This window comes from Macrobrachium nipponense, chromosome 9 (genome assembly GCF_015104395.2).
Source record: "Macrobrachium nipponense isolate FS-2020 chromosome 9, ASM1510439v2, whole genome shotgun sequence".
Lineage (NCBI taxonomy): Eukaryota > Metazoa > Arthropoda > Malacostraca > Decapoda > Palaemonidae > Macrobrachium > Macrobrachium nipponense.
The window spans coordinates 22,980,582-22,998,775 of NC_061110.1; the positions used below are offsets into that span (position 1 = coordinate 22,980,582).

General features: G+C 46.6%; 1 protein-coding gene across 1 annotated transcript in view; it reads left to right on the forward strand.

Moving 5' to 3' along the window:
* LOC135218031 (Bardet-Biedl syndrome 7 protein homolog) overlaps window positions 1–18,194 on the forward strand; it is a 197,305-nt gene that overhangs the window by 32,140 nt on the left and 146,971 nt on the right.

The following is an 18,194-nucleotide window of genomic DNA, read 5'->3' on the forward strand; positions in this document are numbered from 1 at the left end:
CAGCTGGAAACCGGTAAAGTTTAAAATACTTGTGTACGCAAGGGACTATTGGCATCTGTGGTTAGTCACGAGACATGTGGACCCACTCACATATAAATACAATTTTTACTATCAATATAAACATGAATGTAATTATTGCCACAATTGGATAAGCTTCCATTATTCAAGCCAACTTATGAAAATAGAAGCAAATTCATAGAAATTGTAAATATAATTTTCAATTAAGTTTTGTAATGATATTTTCCATAAAAAATGATATTGTAATGATACAATTAAGTTTGTTCATACTTACCTGGCAGATATATATATAGCTGTATTTTTCCGAATCCGACAGAAATTTAAACACTTACGACACACGCAGTGGGAGTCAGGTGGTTAGTACCCATTCCCCCTTCCCGCCGCTGGGAGGCGGGTATCAGGAATCATTCCCATTTTTCTATTCATAATTTTTTATTTCCACTGTCTCCTGAGGGAGGTGGGTGGGTACTTGATTATATATACTGCCAGGTAGTATGAACAAACTTAATTGTATCATTACAATATCATTTTGTTCATGAAACTTACCTGTCAGATATATATATAGCTGAATCCCACCTTTGGTGGTGGGAGTAGACAGAATAGAAGATTTTAGGAAACATATATATGCAGATAATTGATATCTTGATTCCTTACCTGTTAGCATAGCTGACTTCGAGGTTACTGCCGGCGTAAGTCTGCTTGTGCTACTAGAGTTTGCCAGCGAGGTAGAGACCTATATAGCTGGTGCACTCCAGATGATCTGTCAACAGGGGCGAGACCACGACGTGACTAGACCATGAGACCATACAAATGAGGGCAACGAAGTAAAACCAAACCACCTGGCGTAGCCTACCCAAAAGTATCCCACATAGACTAAGCTAATGGAAGGGAGATCCGCCGCAGGCGGTCAACCCCACAACCATAACACAAGTTAAAAACTCCCCTAAACCATTAAAGGATAGGATGAGCGCTACCTCCTGCCCCCAAAACAGTGTCTGCAGCGACGTATGGTCCTAGCGAGTAACAATTTTCGTATGTTGCTTTCACCTCCCGCAGGTAGTGTGAAGCGAACACCGAATTGCTTCGCCAATAAGTGGCGCTCAAAATGTCTTTGATTGCCATATTCTTGTGAAAAGCCACCGAAGTAGCAATAGCCCTCAACTCGTGGGCTTTCACTTTCAGAAGCTCCATGTCACTTTCACCACACTTTTCATGGCTTCCTTAACCGTACTTCTTAAGAAGAACGCCAGTGCATTCTTCGACATCGGAAGATCTGGTTTTTTCACAGAGCACCACAAGTTCTCCGAAGAACCTCTGCATGCTCTGGTTCTCTGCAAATAAAACTTGAGAGCCCTGACAGGACACAGGACTCTCTCAGCTTCAGGTCCCACTAGCTCCGACAACCCCTTGATCTCGAACGTTCTCGGCCAAGGGTTGGAAGGGTTCTCGTTCTTTGCCAAGAACGTAGGACTTAGGGAACAAACTGCACTATGATCCCTGAACCCAATATGCTTGCTTATGACTTGAATTTCGCTAACCCTCTTCGCCGTCGCCAGAGCGGTTAGGAAAATAGTCTTCTTAGTAAGATTCCTAAGCGAGGCTAAATGGAGCGGTTCAAATTGACTCGACATGAGGAACTTCAGTACCTACGTCTAAGTTCCACGATGGTAACCTTAGGTTGGAGAACTTTCACAGTCTCAAATGATCTAATGAGATCATGAATGTCTTTATCATTCGCTAAGTCGAGTCCTCTATGTCTGAAGACCACAGAAAGCACGCTTCTGTAGCCTTTAATCGTGGGAACGGCTAGTTTCGCTTCCTTCCTAAGATGAAGAAGGAAATCTGCTATCTGGCTCACAGAGGTTGAGGTGGAGGAAATGCCCTTCCTTCTGCAACAACTTCTAAAGAAAGACAGCCCCACCTTTGATTGGTTAAACGGTAAACTGCGACTGAGGAGGGCCTCCTTGCGTTGGCAATCGCCGTTGCCACAGGTCTTGAAAAACCCCTCGCTCTGGCCAACTTCTTGATAGTCTGAATGCAGTCAGACTCAGAGCGGGGAGGTTTTTGTGGTACCTCTCGAAGTGGGGCTGTCTGAGTAGATCTTTCCTTATGGGCAGAGTCCTCGGAAAGTCTATTAGGAAGGACATCACCTCCGTGAACCAGTCGGCCGCTGGCCAGAAGGGGGCGATGAGGGTCATTCTTGCTCCTTCTGATGCAGCGAACTTCCTCATTACTTCCCCGAGTATTTTGAATGGGGGAAAAGCGTAAACGTCTAGTCCCGACCAATTCCACAGTAGGGCGTCTACTGCCACTGCTCCCGGGTCCAGAACTGGGGAGCAATACAGCGGAAGTCTCTTCGTTCGGGAAGTTGCGAAAACGTCCCACATGCGGACGTCCCACAGCTTCCATAGCGCGCCTGGCATACTTCCTGATGAAGGGTCCATTCCGTCGGCAGAAGCTGTCCTTCTTGCCGACTGAGAAGGTCCGCTCGCACGTTTTCACGCCATCCCCCCACGCCTACACAAACCTTGTCAGAATCGTGACGTTTTGCGCCTTCGCCCACATCAGGATATTCCTCGCGATGACGAACAGAAATGAGAGTGAGTTCCCCCCTGTTTCCTGAGGTATGCCAAGGCTGTGGTGTTGTCCGAGTTTATCTGAACCACTTTGCTGGAGACTTCCTCCTCGAAGAACCTCAGAGCGAGGTAAACCGCTGAGAGTTCTTTTATTTAGATTGATGTGCCCAGGACACCTGTTCCCCTCTCCAGGTGCCTGACACTTCTCTCCCTCCCAGTGTTGCTCCCCAACCGGTGGAGGACGCGTCGGAGAACAACACTAGGTCGGGGTTCCGAAGCTTGAGCGAAAGACCTTCCGCAAGCTTCTTTGGATCCAACCACCAAGTGAGATGCTTTTTTCACGTTCCTCCGTCAAAAGCAAGACCTCTTCTAGATCCTGTTTGCGTGACCAATTGCTTGAGAGGAAGAACTGAAGTGGTCGGAGGTGCAACCTTCCCAGAGAAACAAACTTCTCCAGTGAGGAAATGGTCCCCAGCAGACTCATCCATTCCCTCACCGAGCATGTTTCCTTCCCAGAAAGGCCGACACTTTGTCCAGGCATTGAAGTTGTCGCCCCTGGGACGGAAAAGCCCGAAAAACCACTGAGTCCATCTGAATCCCCAGATAGACTAAAGGATTGAGAAGGAGTCAGAGCGCTACTTCTCGAGATTCACCAGAAGTCCCAGGGACTTCCGCTAACGACAGAGTCTTGTGCAGGTCCTTCAGACACCTGTCTGGCGATGAGGCTCGAATAGAAGCCAGTCGTCTAGGTAGAGAGAGATCCTTATATCCGCAAGATGGAGCCACCTCGCAACGTTCTTCATAAGAACGGTGAACACCATCGGCGCCGTGCTGAGACCGAAGCAGAGTGCCCTGAATTGGAAAATTTTCCCTTTCAGGACAAACCGCAGGTATTTCCTTGAACGGGGATGGATGGGGACGTGAAAGTATGCGTCCTGAAGGTCTAACGCGACCATCCAATCCCCCGGTCTTAAAAAGCTGCAAAGCACGGATTGAGGGTGTCTCCATCTTGAACTTCTGCTTGGTAACGAAGCGATTCAGACTGCTGACATCCAGAACGGGGCGCCACCCCTGACTGCTTCGGCACTAGGAACAGACGGTTGTAGAACCCCGGAGAAACTCCGGTCGAAGACTTGTTCCACTGCCTGCTTCTCGATCATTTGATCTAATAGATCGTGAAGCACTGTCTGTTTTTCTCCCTGATACGACGGAGACAAATCCTTTGGTGTCGAAGACAGCGGGGGTAACGACAGGAAAGGAATTCTGTACCCCTTCTTGACGATGTCCAGAGACAAGCGTCGGCACCTCTCTCTTCCCAAGCTTCCGCGAAATGTAGAAGTCTGGCTCCTACCGGTGTCTGAAGGACTTCCCTCTCACTTCTTGCTCTTGGAAGGAGCGGGAGTCTTGCCTCTGAAAGAGCCTCTTCCTCGAGGGGCTGGCTTCGAGGAAGAAGCGGGTAGAAAGGGGCTTCGACTTCTTCAAAGCCGAGGGACCCAGAAGCCGAAGAAGTAGCAGGCTTCCTAGAAGACTGAGCCAGAAGGTCTTGAGTTGATTTCTCCTGGAGACTGGCTGCTATGTCCTTTACCATAGACTGGGGGAAGAGATGTTCTGAGAAAGGCGCGAAAAGCAGATCCGCTTTTGCGCTGGTGAGACCGACTTTGCAGTGAAATTGCAAAAAAGTGCTCTTTTCTTAAGCAGTCCCGTGCTGAAATGAGCAGCCAATTCCTCAGAACCATCCCTGACGGCCTTGTCCATGCAAGACAATACACTGGACAGCTCCCCCAGAGTGATGGAATCAGAACTCCTGGACCTGGCATCCAATACCCCCAGGCACCAGTCAAGAAAATTAAAGACCTCTAGTGTCCTGAAGAGGCCTTTAAGGTGAAAGTCTAACTCGCTATGTGTCCACGAGACCTTCGAGGAAGACAAAAAAGATCTTCTGGTGGCGTCTACAATGCTACCAAAGTCTCCTTGAGCTGAGGCTGGAAGCTTAACTCCGACGTTTTCTCCCGTCTCATACCACATACCAGCTTTGCCACCAAGTCTTGAAGGTGGTAAAGCGAAAGAAGTCTTGCCTGAAGCTTTCCTCTTTTCCATCCAATCATGGACCCTTTCTAAAAGCTTGCTTCGTAGAAAGCGACTTCTTCATCCTCACAAAGCCCGAGATCTTAGCAGCTTTGGAAGACGAAAACTGAGAGGGAGGAGTACGTGGAGCTTCAGGTTGGAAGGTGTCTGCAAAGACTGACTGAAGTAAACGAGTCAAAACCTTGTAGTCCGTCGAAACTGGAGCCAACAGCTGTTCTTCGTCCCTTTCGACGAAAGCGTCACTAACTTCCTCTTCAGACACTGGAGAAGTCGGAGGAAGTAAAGAAGAGTCCCGAGCTTTCTTTCCAAAAGAGAAAGAACGGCGAAACAGGAAGAGTTCCCTCCTCCGCTTGTGCTTGCGGAAGTGGAAAACTGACGTCCGTATGCGCGCGTTTTGCGTCCGAAGCCAATCTACTGGCGCCGACAGAAGCGCGCTCAAACTCCACAGGTGTACACCTGGCGTCCACTTGTGCGCGCTGAGTGTCCACAGGTGCGCGCCGAGCGGACCACTGATGCTCGCCGAGCGTCCACTGATGCGCGCCGAGCGTCCACTGGTTCGCGCCGAGCGTCCACTGTGCGCGCTCCGAGCGTCCACTAACACTCGCTGAGCGTCCACTGGCGCTCGCGAAACTTGCACCGAGTCACGTTCGGGCGGGTACCACTAAAGCGCGTTTGACTTTCGCAGAAGCGCGGTTCTGCATCTAAAGAAACTCGCTCTTAACCACAAGTTTCGTATCAGCGGAAACAACCGCTTCACGAGAGCGAGAAACGAATTTCTCGCCTCCTCTAGAAAGTTGCTGGGGAGCAGGACTAACTCTAGAGGGAGACTCAAACGGAGAGAGAGACGAGCGAGGAGAGGGAGAGGGAGAACGCCTCGACCTCTTCACAGGAAGGTTGTCATCCTTACGGCGACGTGGAGCAGTTCTTTCTCGAAGGAAAAACATCTCGAAGTTGCTGCTGAAGAGACTGAAGAATCTTGCTTGTAGGTTGAAGCCTCCTTTTCTGGGGAGGGGCTGATCCTGTGAGCAGGAGAGCGGCGAGGGACGCCCTTCTTGCTACTCCAGGAACCGCCGCTTCACGCACCTTAGAGCGACTGCGGCGCTCGAAAGAAACATCTAGGGAAGACTCGGCCTCCGAATAATCCTTACGCTTCTTCTGTCGGCGGAGGAAAAAAGCAGCAAACGCACTATCGCGGGCGACGAGCAAAGTTCCGGAGAACAACTTGGACGTGAAGCGTCCCGCACGCGAGCCGTCCTTTTTCAGCGGACGTGATGCGGTATGAGAGCTCCACCCCTTGCGCGGGGAGGAAGCTTCAGAAGAAGAAAAGCACTCCTTGAGAAGACGTGCACGCGCACGCTCCTTGGCAGTCTGGGTATGTTCGTCAGAAGCTGCCGAAGGCACGCCAGATCGGTGGGGGTTCCTCGTAACCCTCCTTCGACTTTCGACATGCTCTCTCCCCGTAATCTGGGAGTCAAGCAGAGGTCCAGGTCTAGAGGCGAAATGAGGCCGATCTGACGCACCCTCCACTACACAAGGGGCACTTTCACTGCACTTTTCTTCACTTTTGCTCTCCAGAGCTAACACTTTTGATTCTAAGTTACGAATCGATTCAAGAATTAGCGATAACGTATTACCTTCTACCGACACTGTCTCAGGGGCCGGAGGCAACACTACAGGGGTAGGAGCATAGTCTACAGAAGGAGGGTTAGCAGGAGAATATTTAAATATTGCCTACCTGAAACACTCCTGGAGGAAGACCTCCTTAGTCCTATCTCGTTCAAGTTCTTAAGATAGGTTCATACGCCTTCCATTCCGACTCTGTTAGTCTTTCACACTCCTTACAACGACTTTCAAACGTACATTCATTCCCCCTGCACACTTTACAAACAGAATGTGGGTCTACTGAAGCTTTCAGTAGCCTACCTCTACATTCAGCCATTGAACAAAATCTAGCGCTAGTAGAACTAGACCCTGACATCTTGATCAAAGAAAATTCAATACCAAAATCAATTCAAACCAAAGTCACTGTAGCCAAGCCCACCGATCCAATTCAGATACCAAAGAAAAACCAAAAGGGATACTCAATAGCTAGTAAGTTTCCAAAATCTGGACGGAGGTGCTGAACAAACAGGTGTTTCCAGCACCGGCGACAGAAAAATTATGAATAGAAATGGGAATGATTCCTGATACCCGCCTCCCACGCGGCGGGAATGGGTACTAACCACCTGACTCCCACTGCGTGTGTCGTAAGTGTTTAAATTTCTGTCGGATTCGGAAAAATACAGCTATATATATATCTGACAGTAAGTTTCATGAACAAAACAGATTATACTATTTATTTCTTGTGATTAATAACAAAGTACTATATTTTTTCCATATATAGGTAGGTAGCTATCGACTACATAAAGACAAAGATATATTTTTCAATTGTATTCCACATTGGAAAATGAAAGATGGACCTCTTCTTGGCCATACTCTGATAATCACCTTTCATTTTCCTAAGTAGTATATGTGGAATGCAATTGAAAAAACTGCTTAGCTAATTTACTTACACCATAAAGCTAGGTAATTGAGACAAAAGGCTACCTGAAAGTTGGTTCCCTAGAAACAATTACATCTTTAAGCATACCATTCAAAAGATTGAAGTTTCGTCAACATAATGTGATATATGAAAGCCCCATACAAACTAAAATAGGCATGTGAGGTCTTTGTAAAATATGTTTTCAAGGCAGTTTTTAAATCCAATATGGCGTCCACCGACTGAGGTGTCGTTTGTAACCGCAAAGGATCCAACATCTTTCCCAACACTCATTTGAACAATGTTACCGTATATATGTAACATTTATTGATCTTACTCAAGATTGCAGTTGTATCAGCACAATAAAACAACATTTGTTGCCTATATTAGAGAAAGTATGAAACATGATATTGTTATGATACAATAAAGTTTTATACATACTTACCTGGCAGATATATACATAGCTATTGACTCCGTCGCGCCGACAGAATTTCGAATTTCGCGCACACGCTACAGGTAGGTCAGGTGATCCACCGCGCCGCCGCTGGGTGGCGGGAAGGGGAGGAACCCATTCCCGTTTTCCATCAGATTTTTTCTACACCATCTGTCTCCTGAGGGGAGGCTGGGTGGGTAGTTAATTGTATATATCTGCCAGGTAAGTATGTATAAAACTTTATTGTATCATAACAATATCATTTTTATACATTCAACTTACCTGTCAGATATACATAGCTGATTCACACCATTGGAGGAGGGTAAAGACAGCTAATAACTGATTTAACAGGAAAACACAACAATCGTTGTAGGTATTAATAACATAAAACCTTGGTTCCTACCTGTTTAGACTGAAGACTTCATGGTTAATGCCCAGGAGTCTGCTTAGTCTCAAGAGCCTCAGCGAGATATTGATCTATTGCTAAGAGTTCTTGTAGGTCTGCCAAAGGGGTCTTATCCACTTACTTGGCCGATCCTATAAGGGCTATAGTCAAAGGGTTTCAATCCACTTATATGACAAGAACCTTTTTTCCTAAGGAGCACAATCCCGATCCTGATCACCTTAACCTAACCAAATGTTGTATCTAAGATTGCAAGAAGTCATCCCCGGACTCCTTGCAAACAACCAAAAAACTCAATCACAATATTTTACACCTAATTCTTTATGAAAAATAAATAAAAATAAAAATAAACAAATATAGGCTAATTTCAATTTGTACTACCTCGCTTGTAAGACCTATGCACATTCTCATACTGTCAAAAGCACCAAAAGCCGCTGTGCTAGCCCAAGCACTCTTGTCAGCAGAAAAATCCTGATACTGTCTTAAAAGGAGAGGTCCCTGTACGAATTTAGACAATGTCTTTAATCCTACTCCGTTTAAAAAGGCACATTTCTAGTTCCTCACTAGCAAGGGCTATGGCCGCCTGTGCGACACCAAGCACTTTACCAATAGTAACAAAAACTGCCTCAAATAGTGGAGATCTCCGTAATCAAAGACACCGTTTTTATCCAAGCCTATCCTGTAAGATAAACTCAAAGTTCCTTACCTAAACAAGGCCGTGGCCGCCTGTGCAACAACTAGCCGTCAGGTAAGAAAGTTAGAGCCCATCCCACCAGTATGGTATGGAAGTATTAGAACTTTTCATAAAAGTTAAGGATCGGTATGTGTCCTCAGTCCCAGCACTGTATCCGCAGACAACAAAAGGACCTAGAGAGAAGCACTTGTCGTAGGTAATTTTAACATCTCTAAGATAGTGGGATGCAAATACCGAGTTGCATCTCCAATAGGTCGCATTAATAAAATGTCCTTCATGGACATATTCTTTTGGAATGATAATGATGTTGCACTGCTCTTACCTCATGAGCTTTAAACTCGTAATAATTTAAAGGCAATCCTCTGCACAATCGCTATGAGCTTCCATAATCACACTTCTAATAAAATACGCAGCGCATTCTTGGACATTGGTCTTCTCGTGTCCCGAACTGCGCACCATAGACTCTGTTTACATGCCTTCAACTCTTCTTTCTTTTTAGATAGAACCTAAGAGCTCTAACGGGCATAAAGTTCTTTCAATTTCGTCTCCCATTAAGTTTGAAAGACTTTTCACTCAAAACTCCTTGGGCCATGGTTTCGAAGGGTTCTCATTTTTTGCTAAAAACAGAGTTTGAAAAGAAACAGATGGCTGCGTCTTTCTTAAAACCCACCCGAGAATCTAGGGCATGGATTTCACTTATTCTCTTAGCCGTCGCTAAGGCTATGAGAAACACACACTTTTCTCGTCCAATCCCTGAACGAGGCACGGTCGGGAGGTTCAAATTTTTCCGATGTAAGGAATTTGAGCACAACATCCAGATTCCAACTTGGCGGAGTAGAGGATATAGATTTTGACGTCTCGAACGATCTTATGAGATCGTGCAAATCTCTATCCTCTGCCAAGTTTAAGCCTCTATTTCTAAATACCGCTGAGAGCATACTTCGGTATCCCTTTATTGTAGCTACGGACAGATTGGATTCCTCTCTCAGGAATAACAGAAAATCTGCTATATTGGTCACAGAGGTATCGGAGGAGGACAGCTTATTCTTCCTACACCATCTTCTAATACATCCCACTTCGATTGATAGACCCGGATAGTTGACGATCTCCGGGCTCTAGCAATTGCTTTCGAAGCCTTGCTTGACAAGAAAACGTCTCGCTCTGACCAAACTTTCGATAGTCGAAAGGCAGTCAGAGCGAGAGCGGGGAGGTTTTGATGGAACCTCTTGAAGTGGGGTTGTCTGAGAAGATCTATCCTGTTTGGAAGAGATCTTGGATAGTCTACTGTCCTTTATTCCTGTACCTCTGTGAACCAATCTTGGGATGGCCAAAACGGGCGATGAGAGTTAATCTCGTCCCTGTTGATGCACTACGAACTTCTTCATCACTACTCCTAGCAACTTGAATGGAGGGAAAGCGTAAGCGTTCGAGTCCCGACCATCCAGTAGCATGGCATCCACCGCTATCGCTCTCGGGTCTTCTACTAAGGAGCAGAAGTTCTCTATCCTCTTTGACAGGAACGTCACAAACAAATCTATCTGCGGCCTCAGGTTCCACAGACTTTGGCAGACTTGCTCGTGCAGAGTCCACTCCGTGGGGAGGACTTGTTTCGTCCTGCTGAGCCTGTCTGCTCTGATATTTCTTTCCCTTTCACAAATCTGGTCAGGAGGGTAATATTCCTCTCCTCCGTCCATGACAACAGATCCTTCGTATCTCGAATAGGGAAAACAAAAACGAGTGCGTCCCCCCCTGTTTTTTATATAAGCCAACGCCGTAGTGTTGTCTGCGTTGACTTGAATCACTTGATTTCTACTTCTGACTCGAAGAATTTTAATGCCAGAAAACACTGCATATAGTTCTTTGGCATTTATATGCCAATCTCTTTGTTTTTTCTTCCATTGCCAGAGACTTCTCTGCCCCTAGAGTCGCTCCCCATCCCGTTTCTGAAGCGTCTGAGAAACAGATTTGGTTTGGGTTCCGAACCTCTAGGGACACTCCCTTGTTCTCTTTGAGTGGGAGCAGCCACCACTTTAGGTGTTTCTTCACCTCTAATGTTACCGGAAACGTGTCCGACAGATGGCCCTTCTTCCAAGTCCAGATCTCTTAGGAAGAATTGTAGAGGCTTAGATGAAGTCTTCCTAGGATACAAATTGTTCCAGGGAAGAAAGAGTCCCTAGAAGGCTCAGCCACTCCCTGGCTGAACTCCTGTCTTTCTTTAGGAAGGATGTAACTTTCTGAATCCCCCGAAGAATCCTTTCTTGGGACGGAAAAACCCGGAAAAAAAAATCCCGAGAATTCATCTGAATCCCCAAATAGACTATGTCCTGACTGGGGGTCATGCGATTTCTCGAGATTCACGAGAAGTCCTAATTCCTTTGTCAATTCTAATGTTTTCTTCAGATCCTCCAAACATTGTTCCTGGGATTTTGCTCTTATCATCCAATCGTCTAGGTACAGAGAGAGGCTTATGCCTTCCAGGTGTAGCCATCTGGCTACGTTCCGCATCAGGTACGTAAATACCTGTGATGCCTTGGAGAGGCCGAAGCACAAGGCCCTGAACTGGTCGTAGACTTTCCCTTGAATCACAAACCTGAGATACTTCTTTGATGACGGGTGAATAGGAACGTGGAAATATGCATCCTGCAGGTCTAGAGAGACCATCCAGTCTCCTCTTCGCAGGGCTGAAAAGTACCGAGGCAGAAGTCTCCATCGAGAACTTTTTCTTTTCCACATATTTGTTCAGAATGCTCACGTCCAAGACTGGCCTCCATCCCCCGGATGCCTTTGGAACTAAAAACAGGCGGTTGTAAAACCCGGAGAGGAAGGATCCTGAACCTCTTCTATTTGCCTCTTTGTCCTTCACTTCCTATCACCATCTGAAGAAGTGTCTCCCTCAGAACAGGGTCCCTTGTACTTCGCCGACAGTTCCTTTGGGGAATTCGACAAAGGTGGTCTGTCCTGAAAAGGTATAATGTAACCTTTCCCCAAGACTGCTAGCGTCCAAGGGTCGGCTTCCTTATCTTCCATTCCCCTACGAAGTTTAGGAGCCTGGCCCCTACAGATGTTTGGAGGACCTTGCTGCTACTTTGATTTCTTGAAAGATCTAAAGGAGACCTTCCTCGCTTTTTTTTTCTGCTGTCTTCTTTTCGTTGGAGGACGAGAGGTGGAACCTCTCCGAAAGGGCACTACCGGAGTACGAGTAGTCTTCTTCGCTACTGGTACTGTTGTCTTGATTTCTCGGAGGATTGTACTAATAAGTCTTGGGTTGCCTTTTCAGCAAGAGACTTTGAAATCTCCTTCACCAAGTGAAAAGGTGATCCGAGAGAGGAGCGATAAACAGGGCTGACCTTTGTGAAGGAGAAACTGCTTTGGTTAGAAATGAACCAAATAATGATCTCTTCTTCACTACTCCTGCTCCAAATAGAGATGACAATTCTCCCGATCCATCCTGAACCGCCTTATCCATACAGGATAAAATGCAATGTAAAACTTCAGGTTCTAAATGATATTGTCAGTTACAATAAAGTTTTTATACATACGTACTTACCTGACAGATATATACTTAGCTATAGACTCCGTCGTCTCCGACAGAATTTCAAATTTCGCGGCACACGCTACAGGTAGGTCAGGTGATCTACCGCCCTGCCCTGGGTGGCAGGCCTAGGACCATCCCCGTTTTCTAATCAGAATTCTTCTCTTCCACCTGTCTCCTGCGGGGAGGCTGGGTGGGCTATTAATCGTATATATCTGTCAGGTAAGTATGTATAAAACTTTATTGTAACATGACAATATCATTTTTATACATTCAACTTCCCTGCCAGATATACTTAGCTGATTAGCACCCATTGGTGGTGGGTAAGAGACAGCTAACTACTGAAATAGACAGGTAAACAAACATATGTTGTAGGTATTTATAAACCTTGGTTCCTACCTTATTAGGCTGAAGACTTCGCGGCTACTGCCGTGGAGTCTGCTTAGCCTCAAGAGCCTCAGCGAGATAATGATCTATGGCTAAGAGTTCTTGTGGGTCTGCCAATGGGGTCTTATCCACTTACTCGGCAGAGCCTAAAGCTTTGTCATTGGGTGCTATTCCACTAACATGACAATACACCTTGTTCAAGGAGCACACAGATCCCGATCACCTGATCCTAACATCCATGTTAGTTCTAAGATTGTAAGGAGTTATCCCCGAACTCCTCAAACAAACACCAAAAAACTCGAAACATAATTACACTTTCATTACAAAATATACAAAAAAAAAATTTTGTACTCCCCTACTAGTCATACATACCCTTGATCCCTACCAGCAATGACACTCTGCTCCCGTGCGACAGTAGTGAGCTTGCTACTAGAAAACCAAGCACATATCTGACAAGAGGGTTTATGTACGATAAAAACACAAAATTAAGGATCAGTCTTTGCTCCAAGACCCAGTACTGTATCTGCTGATACAAAAGGACCTAGCGAGAAGCACTTCTCATAGGTCACTCTCACGTCCTTCAGATAAGAGATGCAAACACTGAATTGCACCTCCAATATGTAGTCTCAATGATATTCTTCAGAGACATATTCTTTTGGAACGCCAAAGACGTTGCTACTGCTCTTACTTCATGCGTCTTGACCTTTAGAAGACCGAAGGATTCCTCCGAGCAGTTCTTGTGAGCGTCCGTAATAACGCTTCTCACAAAGAAAGCCAAGGCGTTCTTGGACATGAGTCGTTTGGGGTTCTTCATGCACACCAAAGACCTTGTGACAAGCTCCCATCTGCCTCTTCCTCTCTAAATAGTATTTAAGAGCTCTCACTGGACAGAGAGATCTCTCTATCTCTCTGCCTACCAGGTTAGATAGGCCTTTTACCTCAAAACTGGCCAAGGCTTTGATGGGTTTTCGTTCTTTGCCAGAAACATTGTCTGGAAAGAACAGATAGCAGCATCTCCTTTGAACCCCACCGTGGAATCCAGGAGCGTGTAATTCGCTCGTCCTCTGGCTGTAGCGAGAGCCACCAGAACAAGCATTTCCTAGTGACGTCGCGGAAGGACGCGAGATGTAAAGGTTCGAATTTATCCGATGAGAGGAATTTCAGGACCACGTCTAGATTCCAACTAGGTGTTCTAGGAGTAGCTGCTTTCAAGAAGTCTCAAAGATCTAATTAGATCGTGTAGATCTTGTCGTTAGCAATGTCCAGGCCTCGATTCCTGAATACTGAAGACAGCATGCTTCGGTATCCTTTTATTGTCGAGACAGATAGGTGTGATTCCTCTCTCAGAAAGAGGAGGAAATCGGCAATATTCACTATAGAGGTACTGGAGGAGGACAGCTTCTGACCCTTACACCACCTCCTAAAGACTTCCCACTTCGACTGGTATACTCTTCTCGTCGAAGCTCTGCGGGCTCTAGCGATAGAGCCCGCAGCCTTGCGAGAAAGCCTCTCGCTCTGACAAGTCTTTCGATAGTCGAAAGGCAGTCAGAGCGAGACCTGGGAGGTTGTGATGAAACCTCTCGAAGTGGGGTTGTCTGAGTAGATCGTGTCTGTTTGGAAGCGATATGGGGAAGTCCATATCCACTCCAGTACCTCCGTGAACCATTCCTGGGCTGGCCAAAATGGGGGGCTATGAGTTATCAACTTCGTGCTCTTCGAAGCTACTACGAACTTCTGAGCACTTCCCCCAGGATTTTGAACGGGGGAAAGGCGTAAGCGTCCACACCCGACCAATCCATGAGAAACGCGTCTATTGCGAAGGGCTCTCGGATCTTCTACTAGAGAGCAAAAGGTCTCTATTCTTTTGGAGAGGAACGTCGCAAACAGGTCTATGTGAGGTCTCCCCCACAGGGACCAAAGACTTCGACACACTTCTTCGTGAAGAGTCCATTCTGTGGGAAGGACCTGGTTTCTCCTGCTCAGTCTGTCTGCTCTCACATTCTTGATCCCTTGAACAAACCTTGTGAGGAGAGTTATGCCTCTTTCTTCCGTCCAGGTTAACAGGTGTCTTGTCAACTGATAGAGGGAGAAAGAGTGCGTGCCTCCTTGCTTGCGTATGTAAGCCAGAGCCGTGGTGTTGTCTGAGTTTATCTGTATCACCCCGTCTCTGACTATCTGTTCGAAGAACTTTAAGGCTAGGTGTATGGGCCACAAGTTCCTTGCAATTGATGTGCCAGGACACCTGTTCCTTTGTCCAGGTGCCTGACACCTCCCTTGCTCCCAGCGTCGCTCCCCATCCCGACTCCGAAGCGTCGGTAAACAACACTTGGTCTGGGTTCTGCAGGGCAAGCGATAACGCCTTCGTTCTTTGAAGCTGAGGGATCCACCACTTCATATGATCTTTTACCTCTTGTGGAAGTTGGAAGACGTCCGAGAGTTGACCCGTCTTCCAACTCCACACCTCTTTGAGGAAAAACTGAAGAGGGCGGAGGTGAAGTCTCCCTAGCGAGAAGAACTTTTCCAATGAGGACAGGGTCCCTAGAAGGCTCAGGTAATCCCTCGCTGAGCTGTTCTTTCTTTCTAAGAAGCTCGAGATTCTCGACAAACCTCGAGCGATTCTTTCTCGCGAAGGATATACCCGAAAACCCCGAGAATCCATCTGAATCCCAGATAGACCAAGTTCTGGCTGGGGATCAGTTGTGACTTCTCGAGGTTGACGAGCAACCCTAGCGAATCTATCATGTTCCTTGTTACTTCTAAGTCTCCAAGCACTGACTCTTCGACTTGGCCCGATCAGCCAGTCGTCCAAGTAGAGGGAGATGTTTTATCCCCTCTAGGTGAAGCATCTTGCTACATTCGCCATCAGGTTGGGTGAATACTTGTGGGGCTGTAGACAGTCCGAAGCACAGAGCCCTGAACTGAAAGATCTTGTCTCCTATCACAAAGCGAAGATATTTCTTTGACAAATGGTGAATGGGAACGTGGAAATAGGCGTCTTGCAGGTCCAGAGAGACCATCCAATCTCCTGGGCGAAGCGCCGACATTACAGAGGCGGACGTTTCCATACGAAACTTCTTTTTCTGTACGAAGCGATTCAGAGCGCTTACGTCCAGAACTGGCCTCCCACCCCCCCGATGCCTTTGGTACTCTAGAAAAAGGCGATTGTAAAATCACCGGGGAGTGTGGATCCTGCACAAGTTCGATGGCCTCTTTTCTTTTTTTTCCCACATTTGCTCCACCATTTGAAGGAGAGTCTTTCGCATTAACGGGTCTCTGTACCTCGCTGACAAGTTCCGAGGCGTAGATGTTAGGGGCGGGCTGTCGTCGAAGGGGATTACATATCCCTTCTTCAGGACCGACACTGACAAAGGTCGGCTCCCCTTTGTGCCCATACTCCTGCAAAGTTCAGGAGTCTGGCGCCCACTGTGCTTGGAGAGCAACAAGTCACTTAGATTTCTTGAAAGGCCTAAATGAAGACCTTCCTCTCTTTTCAGAGCTCTTCTTTCTGGCAGGGGGACGAGCCGCTGCACCTCCACGAAAGGGCTGCTGAGTAGGACGAGATTCCTTCTTAACCGTCGCCACTACCGGTCGTCCTTTCTTGGACGTTTGCGTAAGTAGGTCTTCGTGTCGCCTTCTCAGTTAGTGAGCGAGATATATCCTTGACTAACTGAGAAGGAAACAGATGATCTGATAGAGGGGCGAACAGTAAGGCAGTACCTCTGGCTCGGAGAAACTCCTTTCGATAAAAGGGAACCATACACTGATCTCTTTTTCAGGAGACCAGCACCAAAAAGTGAAGCCACTTCACCCGAACCGTCCTGTACTGCCTTGTCCATGCAGGACAGGACGCTATGGAGAATTTCTGGGTTCTTCAGAACTCCGGATCCTTAGATTTGTTGGCCAGAACTCCGAGTGACCAATCCAGAAAGTTGAACACCTCTAAAGTGACAAAAATGTTATTGTTATGATACAATAAAGTTTGTTCATACTTACCTGGCAGATATATATATAGCTGTATTCTCCGACGTCCGACAGAATTTCAAAACTCCCGGCACACGCAGTGGGCGGCCAGGTGGTTAGTACCCATTCCCGCCGCTGGAGGCGGATATCAGGAATCATTCCATTTTCTATTCAGATTTTTCATACCACTGTCCCCTGAGGGGAGGTGGGTGGGTACTTTAATTATATATATCTGCCAGGTAAGTATGAACAAACTTTATTGTATTAGAACAATAACATTTTGTTCATGAAATTTACCTGTCAGATATATATATAGCTGAATCCCACCATTGGAGGTGGGAAGGGACAGAATAGAAGGATTTAGGAAACACCTCAAGTGCAGATGATTGACATCTTGATTCCTTACCTGTTAGCATAGCTGACTTCTGATTACTGTCACCGAAGTCTGCTTTTGCTTTACTAGAGTTACCAACAAGTAGTGACCTGTGTAGTTGAGGTGCGCTCTAGATGATCTGTCAACGTGGGGGTGACCACAATGTGACTAGACCATATTGGACCATACTGTGAGGGCAACGAAGCTAAACCACCACCTGACCTAACCTATCGAAGTTAGTCCCATAACTTCTAGGCTAACGAAAGGGAAAGCGCCTCAAGCGACCAACCCTTCAAAGTTAAAAGCACACCTATCCCTTTTCTATAGGATAGGATTCGTGCTGCTTCCTGCCTCCAATAATATTTCTACGGATATGTATGGTCCCTAGCGACTCGCAGATCTCATATGTCGTCTTCACATCCCGTCAGGGAGTGAAGCGAACACAGAGTTGCTTCGCTCAAAACGTGGCACTCAGGATATTACTGAGTGTCATGCTCTGTTGAAATGCTTCCGAGGCCGCGCCCTCACCTCGTGAGCATTTACTTTAAAAGGTTTCAAATCTTTGTTCAAACATGACGAATGAGCCTCTTAGAAAGACTCCTTAAAAATAACGCAGGGCGTTCTTCGACATGGGCAAGTCTGGTCTTTTTACGGAACACCGCAGATTGTCCGAATGACCTTGACTTTCTTTAGTTTTATCAAGATAAAACTTGAGAGCCCCGACAGGGCACAGGACTCTCTGTGGCTCTTGCCCAATAATTTGTGCCATCCCCTTGATCTCCAGGCTCTGGGCCAAGGGTTAGACGGGTTTCGTTCTTAGCAAGAACGGAAGGCTTAGAGGACACCGAATTATGTCCTCTAAAGCCAAAACCTATGATGATGGCTAAAACCTCACTAACCCTCAATGCCGTAGCTAGAGTGGTTAGAAAATTAGCCTTTCTGGTCACGTGTATTAAGTTTACAGAAAGGAGAGGTTCGAAATGCTATTGACATCAAGAACTTCAGACTACGTCTAAGCTCCATCAAGATTTCCGCAGACCTCAAAGATCGTGAAGGGCTTTGTTGTTTGACAGATCCGAATCTCTGAGCCTAGAGGCCGTCAACAACATATTTCCGTATTCTACAATCGTTGGGACTGTTAGCTTATCCCATAATTCGAACGGAAAAGGGAAGACGGTAAAGTAATTCACAGAGGTGGAGGTGTAGGAGCAGTCA